Here is a 17,212-nt window from a genome sequence, read left to right as displayed (position 1 = left end):
TCTGTCTGTGTGTGTGTGTGTGTGTCTCTCTCGCGCACCTGTCTGTGTGTGTGTGTGTGTGTGTGTGTGTGTGTGTGTGTGTGTGTGTGTCTCTCTCTCGCGCACCTGTGTGTGTGTGTGTGTGTGTGTGTGTGTGTCTCTCTCTCTCGCGCCTGTGTGTATGTGTCCCACTCTCTCTCGCTCACTTGCTGCACATGAAATGCACAGGGAGAGACTGAACACGTACAAACCAAAAGGGAAACTGGCTTGTTCGTATACCGAGTGTGTGATCGTGAACAGACGCAAAAGTTTGGCAAACTTTTTGGTCGTAAACCGATTTGTACGTGTTCCGAGACGTTCGTGAACCGAGGTTCCACTGTATACCAGCACACAAAACAAAAAATAATATTTGAATAAAAGTAATAAGCGGGCGGCACGGTGGCGCAGTGGGTAACGCTGCTGCCTCGCAGTTGGGTGATCTGGGGACCTGGGTTCGCTTCCCGGGTCCTCCCTGCGTGGAGTTTGCATGTTCTCCCCGTGTCTGCGTGGGTTTCCTCTGGGCGCTCCGGTTTCCTCCCACAGTCCAAAGACATGCAGGTTAGGTGGATTGGCGATTCTAAATTGGCCCCAGTGTGTGCTTGGTGTGTGGGTGTGTTTGTGTGTGTTCTGCAGTGGGTTGGCACCCTGCCCTGTGCCCTGTGTTGGCTGGGATTGGCTCCAGCAGACCCCCGTGACCCTGTGTTCGGATTCAGCGGGTTGGACAATGGATGGATGGATGGAAGTAATAAGCTGACAAAACTAAAGGGGCGGGGGAGGGATGTGTTACAGGAACAAAGCACCTGCATAATGTGATTCAATGCTAAAATGTACAAACATTAAACAGCAAACAATACATTCAGCATCACTCCAAGGTTAACCATCATCCAAAACTGCACAAGTTTAAAAGCAAAGTTAGAAAGAGATTATAACACCATTCCCGATAACAATGTTATCCTTTTTGGAACAATACAAATAAGCTGAAATTAACAGCAATTCCCATTAAACAATAATATGTACCTCAAGGACACATTCTTTCACATAGAAAACAGAATGGCTATTAAGTAAGATGACTTTTGCTGGCAAAAACTCAAAAGAAGCCTCCTTAAAACATGCAAGCATTGAAAGTTTTTTTTTTTTTTTACATCATGCACTTTTACTGATATTCACCAAGCAAGCAATATTTACTTTTCTATGGAGAACATTTTAAGAGAATTGTAATCTGAAGATGACTGTAATAAATATTTTATTTAAATAAAAAATATTACAAAACATTATGTGGTGCACTAAACCTTTCCTCACAAGACACGTCTAGACAGAGCATCCCCTTTCAAAACCAGGCATGGTATTTCCATGGTTGGGCAAATCAAAAACCACAGTTCACACCTGAGGGGCTTTGTATTCTTCCATTGATAAATCTTATTCTTTTCAGCTTTACTTTAATAACTGAGAATTGTACAAGGAATTGTTTGTTAAACTAGAAAGAGTTGTGCTTCAAAAGTGATATGCTGTAAGATTTAAGGCAACTGTTGCATATGTGCACAACAGCCTCTTGTTATATATACAGTTTAAATCAGTAAGCGAAAAAGTTTAACTCTTTTAGGGCTAATTTTTTTTGTTTGTTTCTTTTCTCCCAGGGCTGAATATTTTTCCAAAAACTAACATTTTTTAAAAAAGAACACAAAGCAATTGTTTAACATATCAAATCAACAAAAAATATTTACTTTTGACAAATGTTACTGTCTTGCATGTTGTATGAGCCTGCATACTCTATGATTTAACATACATATCACATACATTTTACACAGCAAAGTCTGATCTCGCTCAAAGCAGCCAATTTCAGTCATTGCCACATTGCACTCCTTACAATATGTGTTGCTTTGGTGCCTATTTTTCAATTGTCTGTTGCTGCACTTTCTCACATATATTGTTAGTGTGTACAGTAGAGAGATAAGTCACCCATTTGCCATCGTGCCATGCCACTGCCACCAAGTTTTCTGCCTGCATGAAAACCGTATTGTCACCTCTTTTCATCTTCTGAAACTTTATGAACTTTATGTATGGCATTACAGCCTGGCTCACCCCATGGGATTTGCTTCTGTTTATTACAGAAGTGAATAAAACTTTGCAGCAGCACGTACCTAAGCCAACAGGGGACAAAACACGTTTGGACCAATGCTCCCTGAAGTTATATCACCAGTTCTGTCCCATCTCTATTTGTAATGCCACAGCGCGCTTCATCTCGTCTTTCGTTGTGGGTTTCCACTTTGAAAAACGAGAATGCGATGCAAACGCAGCCCGCGATTCAAAAAAAATCTCTGCCTACCTGTTTGTCTCGTCTGACAGTAGCTGAAAAGCAGCATCAGGAGAGAGCAGCCTGAAGTACAGCAGCTGGTGATCTGTCGTGTCCAACAGCAAGCCATGCAATCTTGTAAACTCCGGTAGCTAGATCGGCTCTCAACGGATCAATGTCTGTGAATTTATCCCATGCGAACCTTGCCGTAGATGCATCGGCTGCGCGAAGGCACTCAACTGGCAGCAGATCCGCTGGCACGGCATCGGCTGGTGTCTGATCAGCTGATGCCTGCTTCTAACTCTCTTGCTCGATCTCCTGATCACTGCCAATAAAATCCGATTCTGAAAAATCAAGAGTCCGACTTCGCGATAATGCGCAAAACATCGTCTGCCGAGTGTTTTCTTTTGTGCATTTGCTTCGCTCCCTTTTCACATGTCGATGCCATCTTGCCATTGTTTACATTTCGCAACTCACGCACACGCAAGGTTTAGTTGCCGAGTCAACGAGTCTAGCATTCCTCCAAGCACAGAGGGAATGCCTGTGACGTGACAGTGAGATTTGTCGCCATTAACAGCTGATTGTTGCCCCCTATCCCTGGGATGTCGACTTTTGTCGACATTCGCCTTCAACCCCTCCTGTCGACAAAAGTCGACATCCACCCTAAAACAGTTAGAACCTTTTGGCACTTTATCTACTAGTTCTACATTCAAGTAAAAAAAACAACCGCCCCTGCATGACTTTAATAAACTTAAAATAAAAGGGCTAAAGAAGTGTTTTTTTACTAACGACCATCAATATTTTATGACCAGCATAATCTTTTTTTGAATAAATATTTAAGTAAGAATTTCAAAAAAACTAAGCACAGGTGTCATAACCAAGAAAAACAGGAATATCTAAGGAATTAACTATTATTCGAAACAAAAGGCACTATATAAACAAAATGTATTATTATTAATAAAAGAAAACCATGATTATGATTTTTCCCTCATAATGGCAAAATGTCAGAATTTTAACATATTTAATTTAAAATAAAAATAATTTAGATTTCAAAAAAAATATCTTGGCACAAATGTACAATGCCCATTGTAATTTCTTGTTTACATTTTAAATAGCAGGTTCACATGTAATGCACTGAATATGGTCCAATAGTTGTCTTAAAATAAATCATTAAACATAAAAGGCAAAAACAAAAATGTACTTTCTAAATGCAACAGATTGATGAAATACTGCACTGTAAGTGGCCAAAAATCAAATTTAGCTCATTATCTGGATGTTAACTGACTGACCTCAGGGTATATGGTTTTTCATTTGTTTCCTAGAATGCAAATTTACAATATCCATAATATTTTAATTTAAAAACCTGCTTTGCTTGTACTACTTGTAGCAAGCTTGTAAAAAGGAATTTAAAACCTTGTCAAAGGGAAAGGTAGTGCATTACCTACATGTTTGTTTATCCATATTACTAACCGAGAATGGTAAACCGGAAGGCGCAGACGCAGGTACACGGCGATGGACGCAGGAGACATAGTGCGCAGGCGCCTACAGCGCGCGTCTCATAAACCGCAAGCGAAGTCTGATCCACCGCGAACGAAGGAGTCACGGCTCAAAAACGAAAGAGCTCAACTAACGAAGGAGTCACGGCTCAAAAACGAAAGAGCTCAACTAACGTAAATAAGACATGAAGCAACAACGCGGCCATAGCTAACGACTAACGACAGAGCCACACAGAAAAGAGGATTCTGCACTGCACCCCAGAGTCAAACGGAAGACACTGCGGAGTCCGAAAAGGTCCACAAAGATAGTACGGAAGGCGCGAGAAAGTACGAAAAGCGCAGGCGCCTACAACGCGCTTCTGAACTAAACGTCCACACTACACAGCATGGTCCGGGTAATAAGAATAAACGAACTCAACGTATTAAACGTACAGCATCCTCACACGTCCAAACCATACAGCATATGTGAATCACATTACAGTGATGCATTACTAACAGTACAACCACAGAAAACGCTCCGTATTAACAGTAAGTGCAATTATCCATATTACTAACGGTGGACAACGGATGACTAATGGAGTCACGGTCACGGCTCCAAAACGATCCAGCTCAACTAACGGAGCTACAAAAACGAGCCCACATGGATAACAACAATAAACATAGGCGCCTACAATGCGCGTCTGAGGCCGCGGAAGCAAAACTGTCTCAGCTCCAAAACCAAACAGCTCGACTAACGGAGCTACAAAAACAAGCCCACATGGACAAATACAATGAACGTAGATGCCTACAACGCGCATCTGAAACTGCGGAAGCAAAGCAGGCATGGGTTCAAAACGAAAGACCACAACTGACGGAGATACAAAAATGAGCCCGCCTGGATAAAATCAATGAATGCAGGCGCCTACAACGCGCGTCTGAAATGCCGCAAGCAAAGCAGGCACGGCTCCAAAAAGAAAGAGCTTGACTGACGGGGCTACAAAAACGAGCCCGCCTGGATAAAAACAATGAACGCAGGCGCCTACAACGCGCTTCTCAAACAACGCAACCAAAGGAGTCATGGCTCCAAAATTTGGTACAAAACATGCGATGTCCAGATCCAGAATATACCAATTGGTTATTGCAACTAGGAGATGGAAACCTTACCAATACATATGGACTTCACCCAGATATTATTCAGATCCCTCAAGCCTTTATCTGCGATGACTTAGTGACGGAGGTGTTTGGAACAGCAATCTCATTAGACCAGATACCACTATTAACACAACGGGCTATATTATGTCCAAAGAATATTGACGTTGATCGCATAAATAACCAGGTCATTGCGTTACTTCCTGGAGAAAGCCGCCTCTTTCTAAGTACTGACAATGTTGATTCTGAAGACGAGAATGAGCATCTTAATTTCCCCTTAGAATATTTAAACACTATTAACCCAGCCGGATTACCACAACACAATCTTAACCTTAAAATCGGGACAATAGTCATGCTATTAAGAAATCTTAATACTAAACAAGGTTTATGTAACGGTACACGTTTAGTCATCAACACCATAACAGACAATGTTATTGAAGTAAAAGTACTTACAGGATCACATGTTGTGTATAAAGAAATATTCCAATAAATCTTTCTAATGTGCCATGCTATGGGTTCTTTACTTCCTTTGTTCGTCATCTACACCTTTACACTCCAATATATCTCCTACATTCATCAATGTATTTCGGGTTACCCAACACCAGGGGTTGGCGAGCGAAGCGAGCAGGGGGCAGAGCCCCCTAGTATATTACTAAAAATTAAAAAAAAAACTAAGTTTTGATTTGACAGTATCAATTTCTGCTTCTTCTGAAGTATTGATGCATTCACGTAAGCTTGGTTAGCCTATTTAAATACTGAAAAGAAAAAAAGCTCCATTGCTAGTAAATTAAATGATCTATACTTAAACTACATTTTTTTAAATCTTTATAGATTATATGATGTTGGTACATTTACATTATTCCCAATTTGCCTGTCTGGTTAAAGCATCTTCCATTTTCAGCATTTACAGAAAATATAGTGTACGTTTTTTAGGAAATACTTTCAACAGATTTAAACCACTCTAAAATCACTCTTTTACTCTATCTTTTGGTTGAAGGGTATTTCTCAAAAGATCAATATGCTCAAACAGCTGACAGAGGACCTGATGGAATACCTAATGCAAAAATCAGCTATGCAGATTTGTGTTTTTGATCCATGCTAGGAAGTAGACTATTATTTTTGTAACAGAGAAGTTGAAATACTTGGTGGAATGCACGGCTGTCTGCCATATGTTTAATATTATCTATGTAACTCACCAGCATGGTAGAACCTTTCCTGAAATAAACATGCAAACTGAACTAACATTGAAAAGGCTCACCTCTTTGCAAGATATACATATGCATATAATAAACAGGCATTGCTCAGAATTTGTTTCTTTTCAACTGTTTTTTTATTTTTTATTAAAACCAGCTGCTCCTATACCTTCTCTCTGAAAAAATGACCTGAATTGTAGGTCTCCATCGGCAATAATGGCAAAATCTTAGAAACCAACTGAAGAAACTAACTGCCAAACCCAGGAAAGCTAAAAACATTTTTCCACACAGAAAATACTATATATTCATTCATGCCTGATCTCTCAAGTCATAGCCAAATCAAACAGCAAACATATAATGATTCCTAGTGCACCAAAATAAACTCGCTACAAGAAAATCCTTGAATACTCCTCAAACCTGGGGGGCTTAACTTTACCAGACGCTTGACACAAAAGAGTGTGTGTGTGTGCAGCTAACATGTAAACATTGTGGCAGTCAGGGCACTTTTCTGCAGTGTCTTAAAAACCAGACATTTTCCATATCCAGTCTGTTTTCTCAGTTTTTTAGTCACTGAAGGAAGAGGGAGCCTGCCAACAGTTCACCCAGCCCCCACCGACAGCAAGCACATGACTAAATTAAAACCAGCTTTCATCTCTTCACTGCAGAGAGAAAGCATCACCAAAAATGGCCAACACTTATCAACAGAATGATAGTGCACAATTTCTGCTAAAAAAATGTGTTTTAAATCATAGACCAACAAAAATTCACATAAAATGGTATATTTATTACACTTGTTAACTATGGGTTACTTTACAATGAGCAGGGATTGCAATACAGGCCTGAAGTGCATTCCTCATCACCTCCACAGATTTATACTAGACAGGGAGTAAACATAAGAAAAGCAAATAAAACATGGTAAGGTTCTACACTAGTTTACAAATAAAAGAATGTCTCACTTTCATTAAAAGACAAAAATCAATCGTGAAAGCATTGTATCCAGCACAAGATCACATGATGCCACTCTCTATCCTGAGAGCAGCCATCTCTGGATGTCCATCCACTGTCACACTCACAATGGCCTAATTTAGTTTTGTGAATCAATTACAAGGATATCTTTGAGCCATGAGACAAAATCCAAGTGGGAACGGCAAATTACATAAATATTACATAAATAAAATAAATCTGTCTTTCATGTAAATCAATTAAGAAGATTTGGCAAACTCTCACATATAAAAATATAAAAAAAATGTTATATATATATATATATATATATATATATATATATATATATATATATATATATATATATATATATATATATATATATATATATATATGACTTGCTGACCAACCACAAGCGTTACCTGGTAGGTGACCACCCATACAATCAGATTGCGATTCAGACTATGAATGCCATGATTATATATATATATATATATATATATATATATATATATATATACACACACACACACACACACATACAGTACATATATATATACATACACATACACAGTATATACATACATATATATCTATCTCTCTATATGTTACTATATCTCTATATATATATATATATATATAAAAATCTGTCTCTGTCTGCTTTTCACGAGAGAACTGTTTTTTTTCTATATTATTTTGCTTGAACATTCCAGTTGATTTTGCGACTTCTCTCATCAAGCTAAGAATCATAGTTCACTTGCAGGAGCAATATATTTGCGCTAAACTGAGACAGAGGCTGCAGGCCAAGGGGAGGAGGAAGCAGGACGTCAAGAGTGGGAAGCTAGGCAGGACCCTCCTCACTGTCCTTTTTCACTAATGCCCAGGAAGCCGCATGCAAGGCTAATATATTAAATACATACATATTTCATTTAAGGCTGTAAAGCAAAAAAATGGGAATATTTTGAAGGGGAGCGATTCTTTTCTATACACACACACACTCCTTCTAATCGATCAGCTGCCAGCGTAAATTAAGTAAATTAGGATGAAAATCAACCAAATCTGTGATCAGTAAAGTAACGGATTTCAACAAAAAAAAATTTTCATAACATTTATTTCAAGGTTTTACATTAATTTAGTTTAAGTGCTCCTTTACTCCAAGTATTACTATAAGTGAGAAAGTGCACGTCATTTTGCTGCTGGAACTTCTTGTAAATAGAAAACACAGTTAAACTTTAGAAAAGAAGGAAAACAGGAATATTGGATTTTACATTAAAGAACGTGAAGTAATAAACTGAGAAAAACGGAAAATGAGGAGTGTTGTACATAAAGAGGAATAGCAGACATGTGTTTCCAGCAGTACCTAGAGTGAAAGGAAAGAGAGGAGTGTCTTTGGCAGATATGAAAAGAGGAGCTCCTTTATTGAGTTAAGTAGAGCTTCCCCAAAAATAAAGTGGCATTGGCTTTTTGGAAAGTTACCTTTTTTCCCCCCCAATAATATAAAAAAGGCAAAACAAGAAAATGTGAAAACAGTAATATCAGGGGAAAAAAAGGCTTCCATGCAAGTAAAGACAAATCTGGAGGGAAATTAAAAGTACCATAGAAGCACTCCATTTTCAGTACTACACTGAACAGTAAACTCTTGATTTTGTGCTGACCTGTTCATACTTTATTCCACTGTATTCTTTACACCAATACAAACAGAACCCTACCTTATCCTATGTATTCAACACTGATTTTTTCCCCGAGAAAAACTAAAATTCAATAGCCTGTTTAGTTAATTTACTTAATAGTGCATCTCCTAAGGCTTATTAAAAAGATGCTCCAGACAGATGCACTCAAGCCATCAGTTCACCATCTCTTATAGTATAGAAGTAGGGATGCCTATGGGCTTTTCTGACCTAAAATTGACAGGGCGATGATTTTAGCCAGCTGCCATTATAAAATTTAGCTTCTTTCACAGAAAAGTCAGAGAAGGTTAACTCCAAAACATAAAGAAGCAGGGAGTGGAAAACTGTTTCTAAAGAAATTCAGTTTTTGATTGATAAATACATTTTTCCTGTCTTGTTTTTCTCTTAAAGAAAGAGATAAGTTAACAACTCTAAACCTCAGTCACATTGGATCATCGTGACCATAAATCTTTAGAACAACCAATAAGTGACTCCTTCCTACTTTTATTGAAACTGCTTTTTAGATTAGACACATTTTGTGATTCCATTACAGTGCATATTTTTATTTTTAAAAAAAAATCAAACGTATATACTTTTGTCAAAGCTCTGAATATGAAGGAAACTCTTTATATTTTTAATTAACTTGTTGCTATCCAAATTGAACAACCGAACAAACAAAATGAAACTGAAATATAATTGCTGTACATTGCCATGGATAAAGGTGTCAGCCAAAAAAATAAATGCAAATATACCATACAGACAGCCTAAGCTTCCATGTCTGTTCATTGGATTGAATGGAGAACTAATCCAGATCTTCAAAGCTGTTGGAAATGAAGTAGAAGTGAACTTGGACTGAAGCCAGGAAGCACTTCTTTATGCAAAGAGTTGTGTGAATCTGGACCCAAATACTGATCCATGAAGTTGCAGCAGAAACCTTGGCAAACATTTTTAGTTGTCTCTGGATATTAGCTAAATAAGCAAGTTTGAGGGACTGAATGACCTCCTCTCACATGTGAGATTTCTTATGTAATATTTCAACCCACAAGACCTCAAGTTTGAACTTCACTGTATGATCGATAGACTTGAACAGTGTTCACATTTTAAAAATGTACCTCATGAACTAAACACATAAAACAATTTGAATATGATCCGATGATGCAGAAGTCCAGACTGCTCAGGTCAGACATGTTACTTTTAACATTCGACTTTACTTAACTTGCGTAAATCTAAGCAAAAACAAACAAGTAAGCATTTACTCTGATACAGCAGCATACAAAAACAGCATACATCAACATTTAAAAATGCAGCAATTATTAAAAACATTCAACACATGTTAATTACGTCTATGTAAAAGAAGCATTTAAATAAATAAGAATGCAAATGTCATTCATGATGTTGCTGAAAAGGATTAAAACCAAATGCATGCAAGATAACTCATATTAGCCTTGACTGTGTAAACCCATTTTGCTTTCAATAACATAAGGCAAGCAAGAAATTACAATAACCAAAAATCAACCTCTTGGAAATAGGCTAATATATATATAATTACATCCCACATTTGCAGCAACTAAGCAAAATAACGATTGTTTTGAATGCGTTCAAATAACGTGATTATTCATTCAGCTGCTTAGCTTAGTGATCAATCATGAAGAGACTTGTGCGGATCCTCTAAACAAAAAACTAAAGCAAAACCTCGAAACAACACAGTGGATCATTCAGATGTGGCCAGCCTTGCTACCATATCTAGGGCTCACAGCATCGCAGCCATATTTTGTAGCTAGCACCCCAAAGGCATGTAATACGCTCAGTTCACCTCTGGAATACAGTTAAGGGGATGGTATGATGAAAAATCGCGACTTCCGTTTCGATCTGGAACCCTTTACGCGTAGACGAATCTTTGTTACCATACCGACCGTAACGCTCTTCCACAGCTCAAGTCTTTTCAGGTCAAAACGCCCACTCTAAATAACATAAACACGCACCGCAAAATATAAACAGCTTTCACAACAAACAATTTAAGATTAGACTAATCGAATAAAAATACTATCACTCACACATGTAAAACCGAATGGAGAGTTAAGTGCCCAGGGCCCCGGTTTCACAAAAGAAAGGAGGCCGGCTAGTTGTTGTTTGTTGTATCTTGGGAGCAACGAGCTCAGTTCGAAATCTACAGAGGGCGGAACTTTCGGGACGTGCGCCACGATCTACAGATTCCGGGGTGATAGACGCGGTGCTGCTGCGAGGAGCCAGGACTCAATAAAGTCGCCTCGCAGCTAAGCGCGGTCAAACGGGATTCGGTGCGAGGTCAGTACTGGATGGTGTTAAATCCTTTCGCGGGTTAGTCTTATATATATATATATATACTATAATATATATATATATATATATATATATATATATATATATATATATATATATATATATAAGCCCAGGCCGTAAAGGCGTCAACGCCAAACTTTTTTTTTTCCTGGGCACACGTAGCTGATTCCACGGCACGGCGGACTCACCTTTCTCAAGAGGTAATGGGACTGCAAGCCTTGCTGGTATTGGGAATACGTTGCAAATCTCCAAGTAACCGCATGGCCCTCGTATTTTCTCTTTGCTTTAACTTTAAACACGTTAGGAAGGACCAAACCGGGTCAGAGGTGGACCGTCTCGTACTACGCAACGCTCAGTACGGCACTGCTCTCTTCTGCCACGCGCACGCGCTCCCGGGCGCATTCCAGTCGCAGTCTTTACTGTGCGAGAGACCGGGAAAGGAATCATCGCCCCCTACTGGTAAAAACGAATACTTAGGAGTTGGATGCTCGGTACACAATAAGTGAACTCCATCCGTTTCACATTAGCGCTGTCTTGTTGAGTCGGAGTCAACCACTCCAGCAACATGCGTTCTCAGATTCATCGAGTTTCATTAGAGATCGTGTTTTTATCCACTACGGTTATAAGCGTAAGGTCAAAAAGGTATATAAGGTGAATGAGTGGAGTGAATGGAGTGATTTACTGATTCTCTGCATTTGAAGTCGTAATGCCTCCGTGCTACATTCTACATGATAAAGAGTGAAAAAAGAGTCAGAGGAAAGAATGCATATTTGAACGTCTTTATATGCTACAGTACAGATCATTACAACACAATCCCATTTCAACACCATTTTATTAATACTACAAATTATACAATGCATATAAGATGAAAATTTTAAATCAAAAGTAACAAGTCTGAATTAGTGTAATGATGTACTCATGAAGTAGAAGTACAGTATAACCCCAAATCAAAAATGTTGGAACGGTATGGAAAATGGGAAAAAAAACACAGTGATTCTTAAATTTACTTTGACTTTTATTGCAGACAGTACGAACCAACTTCATTTCATTTGTTAATATACATCTATTCCTGCATTTCAGGTCTGCAACACATTCCAAAAAAAGCTGGGGTGGGAGCAAATTAGGGCCAGTAATGAGATAAAATAATCAAATAATGATGTGGTTTCAAACAGGTGATGTCAACAGGTGATTACACACATGATTTGATACAAAAGCAGTATATACGAATGGCTTTGAGGATCTAAGTTGGGCAGAGGATCTCCAGTTTATCAGCAAATGTGTGGGAAAATTATTGAAGTGTTAAAAAAACAATGTTCCTCAAAGAAGGATTGGAAGGGATTTTACATATTTCTTTCTCTACAGTGCATAATAAATATCGTTAAGCAATTCAAGGAATCTGGAGGAATTTCAGTGCATGGAGAGCAAGGGCGCAAGCCTAAGCTGAACACCCGTGATCTCCGATCCCTCAGAAGGCTCTGCATCAAGAACCATCACTCATTAATAGCTGTTATAACCACATAGGCAAGGGATTACTTTGGCAACCCCTTGTCAAGCAATACAATACGGAGTTACATTCACCAATGCCACTTAAAACTTTACTATGCAAAACAAAATCCTTATGTTGACCATGTCCAGAAGCGGCATTGACTTCCCTGGGCTAGGAGGCATCTAGAGTGGACCATTATACAGTGGAAATGTGTATTATGGTCAGACAAATCAATATTCCAGATCTTTTTTGGAAGAAATAGACACCGTAGGCTCCAGACCAAAGACAAAAAGGACATCCAGACTATTGTCAGCAATAAGTCCAAAAGCCAAGGTTTTTCATGGTACAGGGTTGTGTCAGTGCCTTTGGCAAAGGTAATTTATACTTCTGTGATGGCAGCATTAATGCAGAAAAGTACATTGAGGTTTTAGAGTAACATGTACAACCTTTAAGATGAAATCTTTTCCTGGGACGTCCATGCATTTTTCAACAAGGCAATGCAAAACGACGTTCTGCATAGAACCTGCAGTCCTGACCTGTCTCCAATAGGGAAGGTGTGGAGAATTTTGAAACAAAAAATGTGAAAACGATGACCCCTGTACTGTTGCACACTTTAAGGCATGTTTACAGGAAGAATGGGCCAAAATAATACTTGAAACGCTTCATTTCTTGATATCCTCAGTGCCAAAATATCTTTGAAGTGTTGTGAGAAGGAATGGTGACATTACAAAGTGATGAATGCTTTAATGTCCCAACTTTTTTTGGACTGTGTTGCAGGCCTGAAATGCAGGAATGGATGTATATTATAAAATTAAATGAATTTGACCTGACAAAACATAATATATCTTAGGTTAATACTGTCTGGGGTGGCGCAGTGGTAGCGCTGCTGCCTCGCAGTAAGGAGTTTGCTTCCCAGGTCCTCCCCGCGTGGAGTTTGCATGTTCTCCCCGTGTCTGCGTGGGTTTCCTTCGGGTGCTCCGGTTTCCTCCCATAGTCCAAAGACATGCAGGTTAGGTGCATTGGCGATCCTAAATTGTCCCTAGTGTGTGTACTTGGTGTGTGTCCTGCGGTGTGTGTGCACCCTGCCTGGGGTTTGTTCCTGCCTTGCGCCCTGTGTTGTTAGGATATAGTGGGCTGGAGAATGACTGACTGACTAATACTGTCTGCAATTAATTTTTTTTTCATTTTCCATACCATCCCAACTTTTTCTGATTTGCAGTTGTACAGGATGAACTAGAATCATTGCACCAGATATTTGGTATACTAAAATGTGTAGTCCAATTTAAATGTTAAGTCTGAAAATTCTTGTTTCTATTAGAAATTTTGTCATTTTTTACCCTCTGCTAGAGGTCCATGGAGGGCTAGATCCCTAGTAAAGGTTCAAAAATAAGATCATATTCGTAATCTTTGACCTTGAAATAGTCTAAAACGATACCCCACATGCATATGTTTTAAGTCTGTCATTTCGAACCTTCTGGAAGTAATAATACTAATACTACTAATGAGCTTGTCATTATCAGTAGCTAGGGTTACTGGCGAAGAATAAAATAGCAAAGATATTATCATATTTGTGATCAGTAACCTCAAAATCACATAAAATAACCCTCTACATCAGGGGTCTCCAACTCCAGTCCTGGAGGGCAACAGTAGCTATAGATTTTCATTCTAACCCTTTTCTTAATTAGTGACCTGTTTTTGCGCTGATTAACTTCTTTAGAATTCATTTTAATTGTGTTGTTTCTTAAGATTTGCTCCCCTGAACTTCTTCTTCATTCCTCTGAATTACTTCATTTCTTTCCTTAAATGGCAACCAAACAGAAATGAAATGTGAAGTGAATGAGCCGGCAAAAGACCAAATAAGTCAGGGCCTCAAACTCCAACCAATTGCTTAACTAAGCACCCATTCTTGTTCTTAATTAAACCCATTCTTTAATTCCATGGCTTGTTGCTGCTCTCATTTTTCAATAGCAGACATTTATGAAATTGTTGATTTTTTTCTTTTCTAAGAAGCACTGTTAAAATGACCTGAGCAGATCAACATTCCTGAGACCTTCATCTTTCTTTATTTTCAGATATTGTATGAAGGACACAGTTTGCTGGTCATGTTTTGGCTTATTTTGTGTCTCATTATTGTTTGGCTGCTAATTAAGGAAAAAGAAACAATTAAGGGGTCTGATTTTTCAAGAACAACTCAATTAAAATTCAAAAGAAGTTAATTAGCAGCAAAAACAGGTCACTGCTTAAGAAAAGGATTAGAATGAAAATCTGCAGCCACTGAGGCCCTCCAGGTCTAGAGTTGGAGACCCCTGATGTAGAGGGTTGTTTTATGTGATTTTGAGGTTACTGATCACAAATCCTCTTTAATAAAATCCCTTTGTGCATCCAGGTGTCCGTGTGTGTGTGTCTTCTGGTGAAGTGCGCATGCGCGGGGCTTCTGGTGAAGTGCGCATTCGCGGGGCACGGTGCGATGCGCGATATTACTGTCAGAGAAAGTTAGAGGCGTTTTACGGAAATACAAACCAGTATTACTGCGAGAGGAAATTAAAGGTACACAACACAGTGACGCATATTACAGCCACATACAAGCCAGTATTACTGTCATAGGAGATTAAAGGCATATTACCGACGCGCACGCCTGTATTACCGCCAGAGAAAATTAAAGGTACTGTATATTACGGACGTACAAGCCAGCAGACGTACAAGACAGTATTACTGTCACAGAAAATTAAAGACACACAATACACGGCGGCAGCCCATGAAGAACGGTCAGCTCTGCAAGTAAACATCAACAAAAGTCCCTTGCCATTTAATATAGACTGTTCCTACTAATGTTTATGCACTACTGTTCTAGCGCCCGTTATTGTAACGGGCAAAATGACTAGTATGCTAATATTTTTGCTATTTTATTCTTCGCCAGTAGTCCTAGCTACTGATAATGAGTAGCTCATTAGTAGTATTAGTACTTCCAGAAGGTTCGGAATGACAAACTGGGCAACCTTTTAGAAGCTTTTCATGCTTCTATTACCAATCTTTTTTTCAAAGTTTTGTTAAAAGTAGTAACTTTGATCACTTGTATCCCAATAGGGAGTGAGCCCCTGGCTTTGGTTGATTTGGCGTGCACAACTTCAAGCCCTTCTGATTATTTGTGCTGAAGTCAACTATTGGTTTACTCTTTATCAGAAGCATGTGATTTCCTGCACACAATATGGTCCAAAAATGGCATAAAATTAAGGTTTTTCTGGTGTACAGGGTCAAAAACAGGGGTGAACCCAAAAGCTTAATGTCATGAATAACTAGACATCAAGTCAAGCCAAACAATATATCATATGTGGGGGATTCCTTGTTCCAGTGAGTCAGCAGGTGCCAGGCAAAATTAAAAAAACCTAAGGTGATTTCAAAGTGTTCATAAGGAATTCTTATGAACACAAAAATGACCTAGTATTTGTTTAAAAATTAGCTTTTCTTGCCTTTTTTGTGGAAAATATTTAATGACATCATCAATATTTATTGTTCTGGCAATGTTTGATTCAATACTCAGCCTGGAGAAATCCACAGATGTTCTTCAGATGTTGTAGACTTTAAAAAATCCTTAATCAGCTGGAGATTGCTACGTTGCTGGAATTGTTAAAAATTATTTGTAAGCTTACACCAACATTTGGGAACAGATCACCAAGACTGTATTCTACTAGTGTGTTCAACAGATCTACAGGTAATGCTTTTAACTGTGCAATTCCAAAATTTACCTTATCTACTGATTGTAGCTGTTGCATTTCTCTTACAAAATCCTAATCATCAGAATGTTGCTTTAACAAAGATAATGTTTTTCCTTTCAAATTATTTTTGGATATGGTGAGATGTTTCCACAAGAAATCTTATTTTTCAGCCAGCTGTTTCATGGAATTTAACCCTGCAAGAACATTGTCTACCAAATACAGATTTTCTGAAGTACAGTAGGCTTCCTCTGGTGAATCACCTGTGTAATTCATTTCTGGCAAGTGGGCATCAGGTGTGTTATCATGAAGCCTTGTCCTCTTGTCTCTTACTCCACCATATCCACCTAACAGGAGAATTTTATTTGTATCTTATGGTTTGGTGCAACAATTTTGGCTTCATTCTACATGTATTTCCAGGTTTTGTCAGAACTGCAAGGAGTGTTTCAGTGTTTGGATTATCTTATTGCAGTTATCTGTGCAAGCTAATATGTTGTACTGCATAGCTGACATTAACACACAAACAAAAGTTCTGACTTCTGGTATACTGAGATGATCACATGTTTCCAGATTCACAAGTTGTAATAGCGTTCCATCCAGGAATTGTTTTACTGTCTATTTATTGTCTTTACCATTCTGTTGCAGTCTGATAGCAATGCTCAATTGTTTTTTATGCGAAGTTAGGCAAATTGCAGCTCATCTATCTATCTATCTATCTATCTATCTATCTATCTATCTATCTATCTATCTATCTATCTATCTATCTATCTATCTATCTATCTATCATGAAAATGGGGCAGGAAATGATAGGTTTGTTACCCTTGTTAATGTCCTCCAGGCTACTACAGGGCACTGGGGGCTAGACTTAAAGGAGTATGGGACAGGACTGACAGTCTGGCGTGCTCTGTGCTATGGGAGGCCAGGATGGAAGCCTGGCGCCACTAGGAAGACTTCCTCAAGGGT

The 17,212-nt window shown here is 38.6% G+C and overlaps 1 protein-coding gene across 3 annotated transcripts in view; it reads right to left on the bottom strand.

Moving 5' to 3' along the window:
• The window catches only part of bmpr1aa (bone morphogenetic protein receptor, type IAa), a 246,835-nt gene extending 235,392 nt beyond the window's left edge, over nucleotides 1-11,443 (bottom strand). For 2 of the 3 annotated variants that reach the window (XM_051922671.1, XM_028795175.2), the window contains exon 1: nucleotides 11,242-11,443. The gene's annotated coding sequence lies outside the window, so the exon portion shown is untranslated. Of the gene's footprint in view, nucleotides 1-10,788; nucleotides 10,913-11,241 lie in introns of those variants that run through there. The other variant, XM_051922672.1, reaches the window with a different exon arrangement.
• Nucleotides 11,444-17,212: the final 5,769 nt, after the last annotated feature.

The sequence above is a fragment of the Erpetoichthys calabaricus genome, chromosome 2 (assembly GCF_900747795.2).
Source record: "Erpetoichthys calabaricus chromosome 2, fErpCal1.3, whole genome shotgun sequence".
Taxonomy (NCBI): Eukaryota; Metazoa; Chordata; class Cladistia; order Polypteriformes; family Polypteridae; genus Erpetoichthys; species Erpetoichthys calabaricus.
Note: the sequence above shows the minus strand (reverse complement) of the source record. Positions and strands in the feature narration are given on the sequence as shown.